Raw genomic sequence first — 18,355 nt, forward strand, 5'->3', positions numbered from 1 at the left:
ACGGGCCGACTATATCGTGCTCGCTCGTAAGCGTGCGTGCCAACGCACATGTATCCTCCTGAAAATATCGCTGTTACGGAAGCAATAGGCAATCGAGCGTGTGAAATATTTTCGCGTGTAAACGTGTCCGCCGTGTGACGGGTAACCTTGTTATTTCAACTTTAGTTATTCAACTTCCTATGGAACTGTTTCTCTCTCTCTTTCTCTCTCTCTCTCTCTCTCTCTCTCTCTCTCTCTCTCTCTATCTATCTATCTATCTATCTACCTATCTATTTCTCTCTGTCTCTATCTCTCTCACTCCCTCCCTCTCTTTCTGTTTCTATCTCCCTCTTCCTCTTTTTTTTCGCACTTTTTCTTTCTGCATTGTTAATAATCGACTTGTATTTCAATTTTGCCTCGAGCTGCACGAATCAGTTGTCGATCTTCGCTAAATACTAACAATTACTGGAATACGAGAAAGATTTTTTGATCGAATTTTGTATTAATTAAGCTTAATTAAAATTAATATCAAAATCGACTCTATATATTTTAATGAGATTTGAATTCGATTTTAAGACATCCGAACGTACGTATAGCGTCTCAATTCGTTTAACTTCAAATGAAAATTAAATATTTAGCAGATCTAACTTCGATGTAAATATTGATCAGTTCTGTCAATAAATATTCTTCGTTATCCAATATAGACAGTCTTTCTTCAAGACATAATTGTAAAAACGAATATTTTGACGACACTAAGTGAACTAGTGTTCAGATCCATATATAGAAAATGGATTAAATTTTTTAAAGAAAAGTAAATACGAATAATTTCTTTAAAATTCATTTCTTAAGATAGAAATCGTCCTTTCAAAATATAGACAAACTTTTATACTACTACTAGGAATACTAACAAAATTAATTAATGAATATTTGAAATTAGGAAGGTATATACATAATAGAAACTAATTAAAATAATCTGAACTTCAAGTGTAAGTTAAACCGGATTGCTTACCAAAACCAAATGAAGCTTAGGCGGTGTTGGAAACTTAGCTTGTAAAGTTAATTAATGACTAACTGAAAGACTTTAAAATCTTGTTGCTAGATATTTGTTCGATGTCTGATGTAGACGCAATGAAACTATTCCCTTGAGAGTTCAATTACTACTTAAAATCTTAAGTATTGGTGCAAATAGACTGACTAATTTTTACCTTTTCTCATCAAGATTAATCTATTTCAACTTTCTAGAAACACTAATATTTCCATTAGCTCGCCTGAAAATCGTTCTTCTGTAAAGTCTCGACGCTCTTACTATACATTGATCGTCGTACAAAATTTCTCGTTGCCCGGGTTAAATTTAATTTTCGGACAAAGAGTAACAAAAAGCAAAAAATTAAAAAAATAATTTCGCCCGATCTAATGACTATCTACAATGCACGCAAATAGAAATCTTTAATTGACGAAAAGTGAATCGAATATTCTCGTTTTCAGAATTTCATCGCGACCAGATCGCGAACCGATTCCGATTCGGCTTAAAAGGTGACTAGAGCTGGGATATATCTCGCAATCGTCAGAAATATATGATCCTTTTTGCATCCGATTTTGCGATCAAAAGGAAGAAAAAGGACCGACTGTTTCGTTAGTTTCCCCGGTATTCGCGTTTCCGCCAACATCGCGGTAGGAAGTCCGAACGAAATCCGAGATAAGGCGCACATGCACATGCATAGCCCCGCGACTCTCTCAGAGATACGAAAGTTTAGCGTGGAAGCGAGCGCGTGTTCAGCATTTGCATATACACGGTGTCCTGGCCAAGGACCCTGCTTCTTTTCTCGCTTTTCTTCCATCGTGGTTTCGCGAGAAACATCTTGCACGCGGCAACTTGCGAAGCTTTAAAATGTGAATTCGACGTGCAGATGTGGGTGGCTGTGCGAATGAGAACCCTTTTACTTTTCCTAACTTTCGTCTCTTTTTTCTTTCCCTTTCTCTTTATTTGGGTTCCCAGATTTTGAAAGCGTACAGTGGAAATCGTATTATATGCCTCGGTTTCTTCCTTGCTTTGTTCGTATTTTATCGTCTTAAGCTGAGATATACCCAATTTAAGCGAATATACTCGGTTGTTTCTCACGTTATTGGAAGCAACAAAAAAGTTAGTTAAAACCTTTTATCGTTCGTAACGTGAACATTGGAAAAAAGATAATCATACTGGTCGAATTTTTAATATTGTCTGTTCACGTAGTGAACATTAATGAAAACATGTTATTTATGCATGCTACGGCGTATAGAATATTCATGAAGTTATTTATAGAAAAATCCTGATGCACGTAACATGCTCTATTGACGTGAACGTAAACACACGACTTCAATTTTTTATCGTTTAAGAAGGCTGTATTCGCACTCGAATGCAGAAAATAACTATTATATCATGAAGGACGAAAATAAATATGAATTGCGTTTATCTTTGATTTACGTAGGAAGTGTTTGATTCGCATCAAAAATAAAAATAGATAGAGTTTAGAATGAAATATACGTAATAGCGGTGAATACTACTTCTTTTGTATTATTCTGCATTATGTATCATTATTATTATTACTGGCAAATTATAAAATATTTTCGTAAAAATATAACAACACAATTTAATTTGCTCAAACTCTAGAATACAGAATTTGTCTAAATACTGAGAAGTTACAATTCACACTGTTATATTTGGCACAGTTACATTTAACACTGCTTCGTCTAACGCTGCTTGAGGCTTGCGAGAGATAGCCGAATCCAGAAGGAACAGAATTGCAACGTTAAAAAATTATCGTACGAAGAACTTGTCTCTTGATATCAGAGGGACGTATTCCATCATCGAACCCTGATGTTTCATTTGATTCCATCTCAACAAATCCATCGTTATAACCACTTCGTTCCTTTTTTTAACCGTAAGCTTTACACGCACAGACAGACGAGTTCGCATCATTCTCGTACGCGGATTACACTTCGTACGAACACAGATATCGTTTTTATCCAAACGTCGTCGTGCTGTCTGGCCATCTTCACATCCACTTTATCTTGATTCGACTGTGTATTTTCCAACGATGCGTTCTTCCCGACGGCTTTTTCCCCATCCACCAAAAAACTACGTTCTAGGGAATTCGGCGCGAGCGTGCGAATGTGCACGTGCACAGGAAAGATTTTCGAGAGCTGAATTTTTCAATGCCAACAACAGCTCAGCTGGCTGGTATGACGAACACGTGAACGGTTTCTCTTGTCGCGTCAATTCGATCTGCAGTAAATGTTTCTTTTTTATCGAACACGCTCGAAATACCAGCTAGTATAGATCATCTTGTGATATGAATTTAATATATTAGACAAATGACAATTAGGAACGAAGTTCCATCTGTATTTCATATGATTTAATTGAAATTTAATTTCAATTCTATTTCAGCTTAATTTATTTTTCGAGAATATATTGAAAATGTGCTTCCCTCGAGTTTATAGATATTTTATTATAGCTGATTGAATAATTATGTCAAAGCCGTAAAAATAGTTGACGACGGATGTAAATAATTTAAATCAGAATTCTTGGTGCCGATATCTGTATCAATATTCCATGCATTGCATGCTAAAGTTAAAATACTAAGCGTGCATGAGTCAAAATCGATAAAATGCAAGCTCCATCATTATCGACATCGACCACTTCCGTTCAACTGTCGCGGATTAGACAAAAGCACGGAAGGGTGGCTAAAATAAATTGTAGAAATGCTGATATGTTGAGTCGGCTCAATCGAATCAGAAGCTCGAGGAGGCAAGATCTAACCACGTTCCTCCTTTCAAAGAAAGATGGTCTGACAAATGACAGCGGTCTGTCTATCCTGAGACCAATGAGTCGTCCTTATCAGCCGCTTCTCCGCGCAGCCTCTCGATTTTTCCGGTGGAAACGGCAAAAAAACCGGTCAAGTCTATCTATCGATATCACTTCTCTGCCATGGTGGTAGACTGATGATAGAAAAACAACACCAAGGGTAGATAAACTGTTACCTTTTTGCCACGTGATATCATTGTCCGTGAAGATTAAACGGCCGTAATAAAGAAATAAAAATCGACCAGTGCTGAATGACGATTAACTATAATCGTCCTACCCTCGTGCGGGTAGAAGCGATTTCGGTGATTATTTGGTTGATTGATCTTTAAATTTAATTGCATACCAATATAACTTTATCGATTGTTTTTACGATAAAAGTATTTATCAAATTAAATATTCGCAAGATGAAATCTTCGAAGTTAAGAAAAGCAAGTACCATGCTGTTTCCAAGAGAAAAATCCAAACTCCTCGTAATCGTGACAAAATCTCGAGCCAAAATGCAAGGTTTAAGAAAATATGTTCAACGATTCAACGAAGACCATCGCCCGAATCGCATTTTCTCGAAATACCCACCCATAATCGCAAAAAGATAAAGAGGCTATCCAACTGCATCGGCCCACCTTGAATACGATGCTTCGTTACCCACACGATATCTTCCCAGCTCGCAGGATCCAATCAGACTTCGAGGATCCAAGAGCAAAAGGAGAAACTAAAAGCGGCGGGAAACTGCAATTCCCGGTTTCATTTGAGGGCTTCCGGAAGCTCCGTGTAACTTCGTGCCCAATAACACTTACATCAATAACCCATCTGCGAAATCTCGTATCCGCGGTACGTATCTGCGAAAAACAGTCGAAAGCATCCCCGTGCTTGTGCCAGGCTTCCCCTTATCTACTTCAAAATCACAGGCATTCCACGTATTAAAGCAGGCCGTTATACTCTTGCCACGATCCTCCACCTGCCCCAACCTCTTTTCTCTCCTTCCTCCTCTTTTTTCTCCAATCTTTTCCCTTCTTTCTCCGGGGCTCGCTCTTATTTCCCACCTTATCGGTTCAGATCTCATAAATTTCACGGAAAACGCGATTAAGCGGCCCCAGGTTGCGCCCGGCTTCACCTACCTCCGCCTACCACCATCCACCCCCTTTTCCGGCGAACCGCCAACCCCCTTGGCGACCCTTCCAATCTAAGTATTCAAATGAGAGGACTCCACCCCTCCTTCTACCTCGTATAGCTTTTTACAATCGCCCCCTACATTCCCCTTCTTGTTATAACCACCCTCCATCCTTCCCCTCAGGAGACTACTGGTGCCACGTAAAGGTGGAAAGCTGCGAATAGTAAGAAAAGTAGCTGGGACACTTGTATATCTATGTTATGAATGCGTAAAAGACTCGCAAGAATATCTAACAAAAATGTAAATAACGAAGCAGCGATGATAAAGTCTGGTATTTAAATTTAATAGTAACGATGTTTTCATCGATGCAAGTAGATTTTTTTATCAAAAAGAGATTAGCAATGAGCAACGAAGATAAAAATGAAATTGCAATATATCGTAAAATACCAAGATGACACGATGCAACAGAATTTCCATCAACTCCCTGAAAACAAAGATCGACGAGAGGCCACATCTACGATGTACTATTTTCGCAACAAGGGAATTGCGACGAAGAGAGAAACAAAGGACTCGTCCATGAAAAGATGTTCCAGAAAAATATCCTCGACACCGAGGGCAAAACGCGGTATTATTTTACACGCGACAGGAAGAAGCAACGAAACCGAAACGAAAAGGAGCAGAAGTAAAAATGTGAGAGGAAAGCTTAGTAATATCGATAAAATTTCGACAAAGTCTTAAGAGAGACTACTTTTATGTTTGCGAAAGAAATAGAAGGAGAGCAAAAAAGGTCTCGCTGAAAAAATATATCTCGTATCAAAGGAAGAATGAAACTGGATATTAAAACAAAAAGGATATTGGAAGAACGAAACGATTCTATTCCGCGGTGATATCTCCACGATCGCTGGGAACGTTCGAAATAGGTCGTAATTAATATGTCCGGGACGTAACGTAATTGAAACGATGAAGGAAATTGTGAACTTTAATGTAGGCATTACGGAGAAAAGTTGGCTTTCTCGGATTTCGCGCGTGAAAACGCGATATCATTCTCTAATGAGAGCCGGTGTGTTTAAAGATACAACAGAAATAATGAGAAGGGACTTCGATACGAACTAATCGGGATACATTATGGTAACAAAGAAACGGGGGAAACCCAGGCAAACTGAAAGATTAGTTCGGCTTAATAAAAGACCGGATTTAACTTCCATCCGATACAATTATAATATCGAGTGCAAGTTTTGTAAAGATGACCAAGCCGGAAAGCAATATTTCACAATTTGAACTTGTAAAAAGCTGCTACGTTCGTGTATTAGGTTCTGGTACTATGATACTTTTTGATATTCTTGTGAAATTGAAAAAGACGAGAATTTCCTTTTCGTTGAAGTAATAGATAATAAAATCCAAATGAAATTACAGATTCTTATCCGAACAGAAAGTGCCTGGGACGCCATAAATTGAAACGCAAACGCGTTGAATCGATAACAAAATAATTTCATTACGAATGCATATGTGTGTATATAGTAAGTTCAAACGTCACTGTAAATGCCGCTATTGAAGTCACTCGCGGTATTCGGGAACTAGGTCAGCAGGACGAATAACTGTTAACCATATGTTTTCGTACAAAGTATGTTAATTATATGTAGGAATGATCGGTGTTTCACAACAAAGAAATAATCAGAAAAAATTTCAAAATAATATAAATATAATAATAAGAAGGAATATTTGAACACAGATCTCTTTTTCTCACACGGCAATCGAAGACTGTCTTCCGTTTTTCATTGGCCTCACAGTCGCACTCCACATACACGCACGTACGCATGCACACACACACACACAGAGTCACCGCCGATTTTATTTTAAATTGCATTTCTCGGTTTCAAATTAACTTTTTTGATTTCATCAATCCAGTATCTATTAATTCTTAATTAACGTACTAATAAATTCGTACTCGAATATGTTCAACAATAACGGTCCATAATTGATCAGACAGTAATCCAACACTACGATATAACGTTACATTCGGTACAAATAGTTATCTGGAACTTCAGGATTATTTCGTATGTGGTGGGCATACTAAAGTTTCCTTAGAAAATAAATGCATTAAACTATACTATAGAGAGTGTAATTCGATATTAGCACCAATTTTAATCTACATAATTTTAGCTTGGAATATTTCAACATATGAGTTTTTATCTGTCATAAATTCATCCCAACGTCGCGTCGTTTAAAAATACTTTAATATAACGAGAATTCACAATTTTGTTAATGAATAACACCATTTATCATATCTCATACCAGAAATTCATACACAAATAATAAAAAAAAAAAAAAAATAAAAAATCAGTTCCATAGTCTTCTTCTGAAAATTTTACATCACATTTCTAACATTGTAATAAATCATATTTAACTACAATACGTCGAATCTCGAGAAAACCGAATTCCGTCTCATAGTGATAAATTCATTTGCTTATCTTTAAACATATGGTAAATTGTGACAGAAAACGTACGCCGCGCTCCGTGATATTATACGCAACTAAAATTGCATTTTTTCCTCTGCCTTCGTCGCATAAGGCAGTTAGAGTCGCCACTCGCGAAAAAATACGATTCTTTGCTTTGATCGCGATAAAATCGGAAACTACCACCCTACAGATAGAATTGGCAGTCGAACGGGACGTAATTCAGCAATCTTATCTAAATGAACTTCCGTGTCCTAACATCATGCGTACTTTTAGTAAACGACCGAACGACCTAGCAAACGTTTCTTTCTAGAGGGAAAAATATAATTAAACAAGACGCTAAAAGTCGAAGATTGGGTTACGCTGACTGCTTTTCACCGCGAACTCTCAAGATCTTGGCAGATGTCCATGTTAACACGCTTCTTCGTTGTTTGAACGAGATCGTTACCGAGTTAATAAGTATCAAATATATTGACTAGTTCGTGACGACTCTTGTCGGTTGTTGGAGTGGAAGTGACTAAGATGACTGTGAATTCTAGTAGTAGAAATAATATATGTTAATGTCCCTGGTGATAATTGAAAATGATAAAGAAATTCACAAATACAAAATGAAGATTCTAAAGTTTAAATATTAGATTCAAAAATCTGAGTCCAAAAAATTAAATCTATCATCACATAATTATTAATGATAAAGACAATAATATAGCACTGTTAGACAACGTCATCAACGTTGATTCTAATTTTTCATCTCGCGTCCTCCTAATCGAATAACATTTTATGACAAGCGAATTTTCATGGGAAACGACTTTTATCCAATTTTCCTCTTCGGTTCTCCCTTCATAAATTCCCTCCACAAAATATCTCTTATATTTCGGGGGTTTCCACCATCTTTTGTTCGCCGACCGAGCACACGCTATTGTCCTGCACGCGGCTCGTGCGTGTCGCTCGTGTTCTCCATGTTTACCAAAGAGTGGAACACAGCACAAAATACCGATTTCAAAACAGCTTTAAACGATTCCATAAAAGTTTTGTGCTTCACTGGATCATCCCAAGAGGGAAACTGTTTGAAATATTACCCTCAAAAGAGTTCCCAAGTGATTCACTGAACAGTTTTTGTCTTTGTATTCTTCTGCCATTTCTTATTCATTACCATACATCATGCTTACAATTCTTTTTTCTTTAGACCCTGTTGTGTCAAAGCAAATTTCGAGATTAAGGAAAGGAAAAAATCTCAATTTCGTTAGTACCGTTCGATGTTTGATACATGTATGCATATCATGTAAAATTTATACAAATTTCTAAAGATAATAATTCACAGATTTTCTACTCCTCGCTCGCTTTAATCACAGAGAGACGTAGAGATAGAACTCTAGTTCTACGATCGCTGTTTATTTCTCTTAAACAGCCTTTCCACGTATTTTGATACACCTTTTAACCACGTAAACCAGAAAGAATCTGCTCGGCAAAGTCTCGAGCGAGTCTCAGTCAGGATCGTTCTACCATCGCATCGAAGACAACCCCTCCTTGACAAACACAACTACGACACAGTTTGTTCGTCATATTTTCACAGTGTACTAAAATGATACTTCTCCGTCCATCAATCCGTCGTAAAGTAAATCCTGCCGAGAATCACGTATCATGAGACGGATTTATTCCCCAGCGAACGATGGTAGAGGAGAGAGCAAGGTAAGACGGCGAGTGAGTATATCGGATTTACGTACTGCTCTGCTTGCCTTTTGCCCCGTCTTGTTCCATCCCCGTGTTTCCCTCCCTCCAGCCTGTTTACGCTGCAGATGCTGTTTCTTTTCGTCGCCGCTTTAAAATGCGATTTCCGCAAGCCGGCTTGGCTCTCCGTGGCTGACTTGCGGCGCGCATTATTCCCTTATTCTCGTCTCAGGCTCGAGAACTCACCGATTTTTAATTCTTACTCCTCTATTTTTTCCCATAGCTTCGCGGAGTTGAGTAGTTTTTAATATTTCAACTTGAATTACGGCTTCGTAAGATGTTTGAAGTCCTTTCATTCCTTTTTCTCTTGCTTTTTTTTGAAATGTTTAAGCTCTGCCTCGTGTAAGATATTGGGCTAACAATAACGGGTTTTAATTTCTTTTTGATGATTCAGCCATTCTCTCGTTGCGTCGAATATTCTTTTTATACTTGGTTCCTAGTTAAATGATTAACTTGAAATTTTTATGATCACAAGCTAAAAGTACATAGAAGTTACAAAATTTAATTTTTTATATTATTCAAATTTACCCTCCTTAAAATGCAACCTGATTTCCCTAATTATCCTTCCCATGATAGATAGAACGTAGCAAAGTTTACCGCATATTTCATAATTGTGTAAAGCAGGAATCTAAACAGAACCAAAATTTCTGAATTAAGCAGTCCGTGATTCACAAGTATGCATATCATGCAGCGCAGTATGTTGAGTATTTGTGTAGTTTAATACCCTGCTGAATTCGATTTCCTGTACCCTTTAAATCGCCATGTTTGAATTTACGCCTTCCTCGATAAGTTCACATAGCACAGAACACACACACGTAGACGACTAATATGATCATCAAAAATTGAAATGCAAATCGTCGACAACCAAACCTGGATAATACATGCGATCATTTTCAATTATCAAATCGATCTCATTCGTCGAATAACTTGTTTCTACTCGAAAAATGCACATAAAATTTGTATCGATGATTCGCGGACAATTATAGCGCTCGATGATTAAAACGGAATTAAAAGCACAAAGTTACAAATTTCGAGTGGCGGGTTTCATCGAATTTTCCGTTGATATCAATATTCAAATTAACATTGAAATAGGTATTAAGTTCGCTGTTGTAACGAGCCACACATGGCTATCCGTGTTTCGTTAGATCGTTTGAAACCGGATATATATTACTCATTATTAAATTAAAATTAAAGAATCGCATTAATATCAATGATTATTAACGAAATTGGAACGCTGTCATGCGCGTTAATTCACTGATACGTTTCCGACGATCTGGTTTCCCATATTAAAGAAATGAAACGGGGAATGAGCAAAAACGGAATATGATTAATTTGAAATTTAGTAATTCTTTCAAAGTATCAACTTTCGACGGGGTAATAATAGAAATTAAATTGGAAGAGCTAAAAAGGCTACAAAATATATATTGTTTTGACCTAAATACATATAGCGGATATTCTTCAACTTCTGAGGAAGGAAGTCGGTAGCACTGGTTCGTTAACAGCATTCTTTATTAAATAAGAAGTAAGGCAAAAAGACAACAGCATATTGGATGCATTTTTAAGCGCACCTTTGGTATAAATAGAGACCGTAATGGGACCATTGTGCATCAGACATGAAGAAACAAGAAAAGAAGAAGAAAAAGAAGCTAACTGACATCGATTTTTCGCATCGAGCTGGAAATAAGGTTGGTTCGGACAGCGGAGCAACAAGAAAATGCCGATATTTAGATTCGCATTCATCGAATCGTTTGTCGTTTATTGGATATCTCGACAGACGTCCGAGTGTACAATTTTTTAATCAAGCACGTGCTTCGTTTAAGAAGGTATTCGAGCGTTTCTATGTCATACAATGAGCAGTCGCTAATGCGTTTAGCGTGACGTACAGAAAACAAGACAGTCGTTGCTTACGGTCGAACAATTTGCTGCAATTCGTTCTTTTATGCTCTATACCGAGATAAAAGAGTTCGACGTGAAATACTGCAGTGAAACTCGAACGTTGAAAAATACAGAGAAAATCTAAGTAAAGAATGCGTCGTAACATTTTATTTAGCGGACGTAACTAACGACTAATTTACCAATTTATAATATACTTTTCACTGAAAAATGATTGATATTGAAACAAACAGAAAATTTCGATTCTATTTCCATCTATAGTTTAGCGTAATTAATTTTAAATTAATAAATTATCTGTATATAAATTTTTTTATAATTGCGCAAATCTTGTTCAGGCACGGATACATTGAAAATGTACGATAATATTGATTTACAAGCTAAGATTACAGGAATTGCTACTGTTTTTCTAGTTAAGAGTATGAGCAGCATTCTCGCGTACATACATACATACATGTTTCGCGTAGCAGTTTTATGCAAAGCTTATGCAAAATTCAGGAAACCAACCAAAAAATTCACGTCTGTTATCACGTTTTCACCCTCTTTTGCGACCCAACGCAAGGCCATCTCAAGGGGAAAAATTAAATTTTAAGTATCACTTTAATACTGTACTGTTCTTTTTTTTTTACTGTAAACGTGTTTTAGTCTACGAGTTAGCAAATTTGCTCATTTATTTAGCGATATTACGAACTTTACAGAAAAGGGATCGAATATTTTCGATATTTGTAAAATCAAACGATTAATGAAGGTTTAATGATTTTACTTTAGTATTTGAAATAAATTGCAATAGATTCCTTCCCCTTCGATGTCCTTTCTAAAGATCAAACTTTCGAATATTCTCCTACGACGAAAGTTACAAACTCCATGAACTTCGATGAATTTTATTTCTATATGCCATAAAGAGTAATCAACTCCATCAATCTCTTCAACTCATCAACAATCTCTTCCACCCATTCAGCAATAGAGAAAATGCGGACAATTTAGACTTATATTCATCGCGTGGAATGTAGTTTATTGGACCTCTCGACGATGGTGAAGGTGCGTAGTCGATCGTACCGCCCACTCGTCACACGGTGCGCCAGTTTTCCAGCAAAATGCCACGGAACGATAGGAGTTTAAAGGACGACGTTGTTGCACGCGTGCCAATCTCGAGAGACCGTGAGACGAGCGAATACGCGCACACGCTCCTCGAACGGCAGTTAATCGATTTTAATTTCCCGTCCGCCTTTATGATCGAAAATGGTTGGTATTCCTCACGAACACGTCAACACGACACTTCTTCGCGAACGCGACAAATTTTCTGAAAACCAAATTGTCAACAAAATCCTCTCGACAATACGAACGTAACGCCGTTGTATGTTGCTTCCGATTAATCCCAACAATCTCTCGCCGAAACGCGTTTGTTTAGAATATTTTCGAACGGCTGTCAGAATTTCTATGCTCTTTGTGGGTTTATGGATTTGGCACTTTTAAAATTGATCGTTCAGTTATGAATTTAATAGAAGGATATTTGGGATTGTAAAGAGGGAATTTTGTAAAACGAGATTAAAGATCCTGAGGTTTTTAAAGAGACAAAAATAAAATATCTAAAGAACTTTTTAGAACTACCCTAGAACTACCCTAGGTATTTTTCCTCCTTTCTTAGCGAAAATCACGGATAAATCTACAAATAAGTTTTAATTATTAAGGTATTTCTGTATTATAATATACGTAGAACGCGATATTATAAAGAAGCGATTCAGTTATCGACATTTTATAAGAGAAAGCTCCAGTGATTTTCGGCTCTGATGTCCCCGATGAAACAATAATCATTTCGATATCGCGCTTTTGTTTCATTATGTAATCAGTGCGAGGATCGTTCGAAATTTTGAACCTAATGCAATCACACTTTTAATTGGAAAATAACAGCCGGAGTCCGTTTAAAAGTAAATTCCGATTTATTGGATATCGAATAAGCTTTGCTTTAATTACGTGCTGAACCAGTAATTTCAATCAACGTTTCAATAAGTTTCAGATCATTCGGGCCGCGAAGTGCTTTCGTTTCGACCGTCGAAACGCCGGTATTAAAACAGGGAACGATCGCTTCTTCCTCCATATTCCTCCGTTGTTTCGTTCGATTCACAAGCTAAACTCAAATATTGAATCGATAAATAACGAGAGATTAGAGTTATCGCTTCACCTCGAAGACACCCCCAGACACCTGATTTACGCGATCGAATTTATACTCAATACTTAACTATTTGAGCGAAAAGCGCATCCGTCGAACAAGTTTCAATTAAAATCTTTAATGGATGTTGAAATTTCAATGTTCATAACGGCACAACGAGCGGACAGCTGGTAACTTGACGGAAAAATAACTATATAATTTGCTTATTCCAACAGTGTTCTCATCAATATGGAGCAGCTGTAGGAGCAGCCATTGAATCTCGTTCGAAAATCGCTTCGCAGGATAGACAATTTATCGATCACACGCCATCTCGTTGCTCTTTGAGCAACATATTTTCGGTAAACAAGAAATCCATCTGTTTATTTCTCCTCTCGTTGGCCGATATTCTCCCGTCGAAATCCTAGGAACGTCGCGAAATCTCTATATTTTATTCCCCAATCCATGCAAATCACGAGAGGCTGTACTCGCGAAATCGCGCGTGCTAACATAATGCAATTTATTTGCTGGGAAAAATTTGTCTTCGTGTCCATCTAGCGCCATTTCAATTCCACGGACTGAACATGAACTAGGAAAACGGAGTGGCAAAAGGAAGGGAAACGAAGGATACAGGAGGAAAAGATCGCATAGAAATAACTGGTTCCCGAAGATCATAACTCATCGAGCTGGCAGAGTCAAGGAAGACTACGTAAATTTGGTCGCGGAACAACAGCAGATATTTGATTCCAAGGGAATTCGTGACGGGACAGCCGCGGGGATCGAGACTTTCCCTTTCCACTCGGATCGGGGATTCAGACGGTGGAAGAACCAGGGTAGAGGGGAAAGTAGAACGAAAGAATAGAACTTGCGGGGAAGAGAAACGAGAAATTGGCGAAACTGGGTAGAAGAGAAAAGGTCGAATGAAGAGAAATGAAGAAGGATGGATACACGCGTGAGGAGCATCGCGAAACGCGCACGACGAACGACTGTGATTTATGTGGATCCGGGGACCGGAAAGTTTATAAACGTAAACGCGATATTGCGAGACTTGTAGCTGGTGGCTAAAGGGAAAGAGATCTATAGAGAAAGGACTGAGGGAATAAGACAATTTTTGGAACTTGTCACGAAAATACTGGTATTAGTTTACGATGTCTAAAGTAATAACAATGGAGTCATTAGGTAATGAAAATAAGAAAAAGGTGATATAGAAAAAGGAAACGTGGACTATCTATATTAAAAATGGTTACTTAATTGATTCTATGCCGTTCATTTTTGGGTGCTTTCCTTAGGTGCCATTATATATGTATATTTTAATGTTAGGTAACATATAATATAATAGATTCGATAGTTTAATTCTTTATCGTAGGAGGCAGACTAATTTTTGCAAATAATTCGCTAATTATTCCCGTTAATTTTTGTTAGTTTTGATGTAATGGAAATGTTATTCCGTCCTATCAAAATATCGAATATACAAGTATTTTCACATGCAACAATTTGTATAAAGTGAAATTTGAAATCGAAATATAAGAACTTTGTCCAACTTTTAATATTCCAGCTGCCGGATGACAAAAACAGAATGGAGTATAATTGAAAATAATTAAGAAAACAATATTCGCATATGGTTATATACACTCCATGATCCTGTGATACAAAGTGCAAAAATGTTGAAACTATCTAAAAATATTCAGATGCAAGGAAAAAGTACAATTAAAAGCACTGGTAAGGAAAGTCTGAAACACAAAGAAACGGGGCAAAAAGTAAGCGTGAAAGTTGTCAAACGCTACACTCGAGCCTCTCCTTCCGAAGCAAATACAAAAGCTGCCGAACAGAGGGAGGGGGGGGTGGGGAAGAGCACTTAAAAACCAAGCAGAAAAATCGTCGGATATACAAAGAAAGAAAGGGAAAGGGACAGAGAGAGAGAGAGAGAAAGACAGAGAACTACGAGCACCGTCCGTGAAATTCAACAACGAGAGACGAAGTGAACAAAATTCACACGAGTGAAGGCACCAGGACAACGGGCAGTCGAAAGTGGGATGATATCGAATCTAACAAGAAAGAGAAAGAGAGAGAGGGAACGAAAAGAAAAAGGGACGCACGTTCTCGATGTGTTTTCTGGTCACATATTTGTAAAGTACCCGGGAGCCAGCCGCTCTATTCATTCCTGTCCGCCAAGCGGACGCTCCCCTATTGCCCTGGGATCTCGGTCGCATAAATTCTGACCACGCAGCATATGAAAAAAAAATTTAGCACGCGCGGCCAGCAGGATTCTACGCGCTGTCGAGCGGAGGAGAACGTTTAAAAAAAAAAGAGGGGGGGGGGAAGAAAGAAAAAAGAAAAGGAAACCGAGGAAGAAAGGGAAACGACTTGAACTGAGTGAAGTGAATCGGTCTTAAGAGATACTCTCGGGGGGATGGTCGCCTCTCCTCTCTTCAACTCTTAGCCTCGAGCACTCCTTTTCACTGGATGAAAAGAATATTCTCGCTTAAATACGACACCAATGTCTCCCATATATTTATGAGCTTCCTACGTGATATTCTTTTGACAAGAATTTTGAATGTAAAGGGAATGATTTCGCCGCAATAAAGCTAGTTCACGTCCCGAGTAATTAATCTAGCGAAGTCGAGTTACAGAGGTAATTATAGCATCGAGCCTTACACTATACTTAATGCATTTTGTTCTACTAACTTGATATTTATCGATTAGTTACGTGTTAACTAAATTATAAATTTATTCTGAAAACTCTAGTCTAATGTTTTATCAATATAAGATTTAATTTTTTGTAACAACCGTAATGACCGCCAAAAAAGAATAATATATATATTTTTATTTATATATAATGAGGGTAATGATCCACAGGTTGAGGAAATTCTGGATCTAGATAATATCAACCCCTTAAAAACGATACAGGCATCAAAAATCCACAAGAAAAGTCGCGATCCATTTACATATCTCCGGGATGACCGTCACATTAAGGAGGAAACAGCCACACGTGACGGACCACCGAACAGACGAGAAACGAAAGAGGAAGCGAATCGGGAAACCTCAAAAGACACACGGTCGAGGGAGGATGGAAGGATCTTCCAGCGTTCCTCGATCGCCTTCAACGGTCAGTGACGAAGAAACAGGACGGACAGCCTTTCTCGAATGCTGTGGCCGGCGTTTCTCACCCTCTGCAGGACAACAGTCATCCAGAGTGCGGATACGTGTGAGGAATTACTTTGACCGGAGAAATTTAATTTCCGTAGACATCCTGACGCTTTGAAGGCTCGTCACCGGACCGAATTTAGGAGCTTAGCCTGGTCACCTCGGACTTTCGGTGTATGCGCGATCGTCCACGTTTCACCACGTTCCACGTACTGACGACACTTTCATGAAAACTACTTTAATGTCAATGCTGACCGGAAAAGTAATGAAGAGACCGAGACCGACGGCAAGGCGCTTCCTTTGCGAGCTCAATGTCTTTGCTACTGTCATCTGTACAGTTAGCTTGAATGTATGGATCCTGATAAAACGAAAGAGTTTTAAGTATAGTTATACTTTAAAGTGGATCTGTACATACACGTGCAGTATATTAGGTGGGTGATTTATTGGTTACGCGACTCCAACCACGTTTAGCGTATCTATTCTATAGGTACCGTAAACATTTACGTAAATATAATAAAACGATTCTTCTCTTATCAATTCTAAACAATTGAAGCAATAATTCGATCTTTGTTGATCCAGCAAGACGTTTTTCGTTGATTATCAAAATGGCAACCATTCCACGTAAACGCATTGCACGATTTTTCGTCTATTTTTTTTTTGCTCCCTTTTTTTTAAATTCATTTTCCTGCGACCTCAGCGATATGACTGCCTATCCATCCAATATCATGCAATTACGGAAAATGTCAAACGCGGCTAACCGCACGCGACGTCGCTGATACAAACGTGTTGACGCCATGGTCCAATTGTGAAAATTCGAGGACCGATTCGACACTTGATACTGATACGCGTAATTATTTCGTCCAGTGATATGCCGCGCGTTAATTACGACTCGTTTCGTGCCTCAATACCCCAATGGTCGATCTGTTCGCGCGGCTATTTACATACGCTGCCATTTCTTCTAATTCGAGCATCAGCGTTTGACCGATCATTTAATGAAAGTAGTATTGAATTCATTGAAACATTTTTGCCATTTCTTTTGCTTAATTGTCGATGCTTTTAGAAATTTAACACTTAATAGAAGAGCTTTATAGAAACTATTCTTTGATTGCAACACAGAAGCGTGATTACTAAAAATTAATTTGTCATTATTCTTCAGGAAAAAGACAGCTGTGCGTCCCGGACGAAGAAGACGATGTAACAACCGAACGCAGCTGCTTTCTAACGGAAAAACGAAATGGCCATCCAATCACCGAACGAGCGATCGCTTCATTGTTCATCGAGAGCTAGAGACACCATCAGAGCGGCGTCATCGTAGAAATAAGCTTGACTGGAAACGAGGCTACAGACGGTTGCACGTATCAGCGGGCGCGCACGGTGATCGGTCGCGGCAATTTGCGACAACTAATCTAAATTCAAATTGCCTCGAACAAAACTAATCTAGTGGTCACACGGAACGCCCCCTTTCCCTCTGTGTTCCAGTGGCGCGCGCGACAACGACCCTCCTTTTCGGTCCTCTTCCTCTCCCCACTGCTTTTCACAGTATCTCGTTCCATCGGTTGCGCTCGCCGTTCGTGTCACGCCTATACGTTGATTGAGCCCCGCTAACAATCTACGTCCGCAACCTTCAGGACACGCTTATACGCGTATTTCGCGAACCAGCGTTTTTTCACCGAGACAGCGCCATGCCATTTCCCCCCTCGATTCTCTCTTCTCTATCTGTTCGCGCGATGAAATTGCAGCCAGCGGCGGTCGCGCAGAGTGTCCGGTTTGATGGACGAATTGCAAGGTTTTTCAAACCGAATTCTGCGGCGCTGTCCGTTTCAAAGGGATTTGCGTGAACAGAATAAGTCATGTATAGGATTTTACATTGAAAAGCGAATGCGCTATTCATATTTTTTCAAATCGCGCGCTGCCTCTAGCCTAGGATGTAACCTAGGATCTAGTCCACCGTATTGAACGCCGCCTACGTGATAATTTCTGCGGTAAACATCGATTATTTACCGCGTGGTACTGCCAGTTTCTACTTAACAGCTGTTTAGATCGAACGAGTGTTTTGTCGTTCTCGTATCGGG

At 38.6% G+C, this 18,355-nt stretch overlaps 1 protein-coding gene across 4 annotated transcripts in view; it reads right to left on the bottom strand.

Moving 5' to 3' along the window:
* Positions 1 to 18,355, bottom strand: part of LOC126918365 (lachesin-like) — a 259,037-nt gene that overhangs the window by 196,241 nt on the left and 44,441 nt on the right. The gene's annotated exons all lie outside the window — the stretch shown is intronic.

Source organism: Bombus affinis, chromosome 7 (genome assembly GCF_024516045.1).
Source record: "Bombus affinis isolate iyBomAffi1 chromosome 7, iyBomAffi1.2, whole genome shotgun sequence".
NCBI lineage: Eukaryota > Metazoa > Arthropoda > Insecta > Hymenoptera > Apidae > Bombus > Bombus affinis.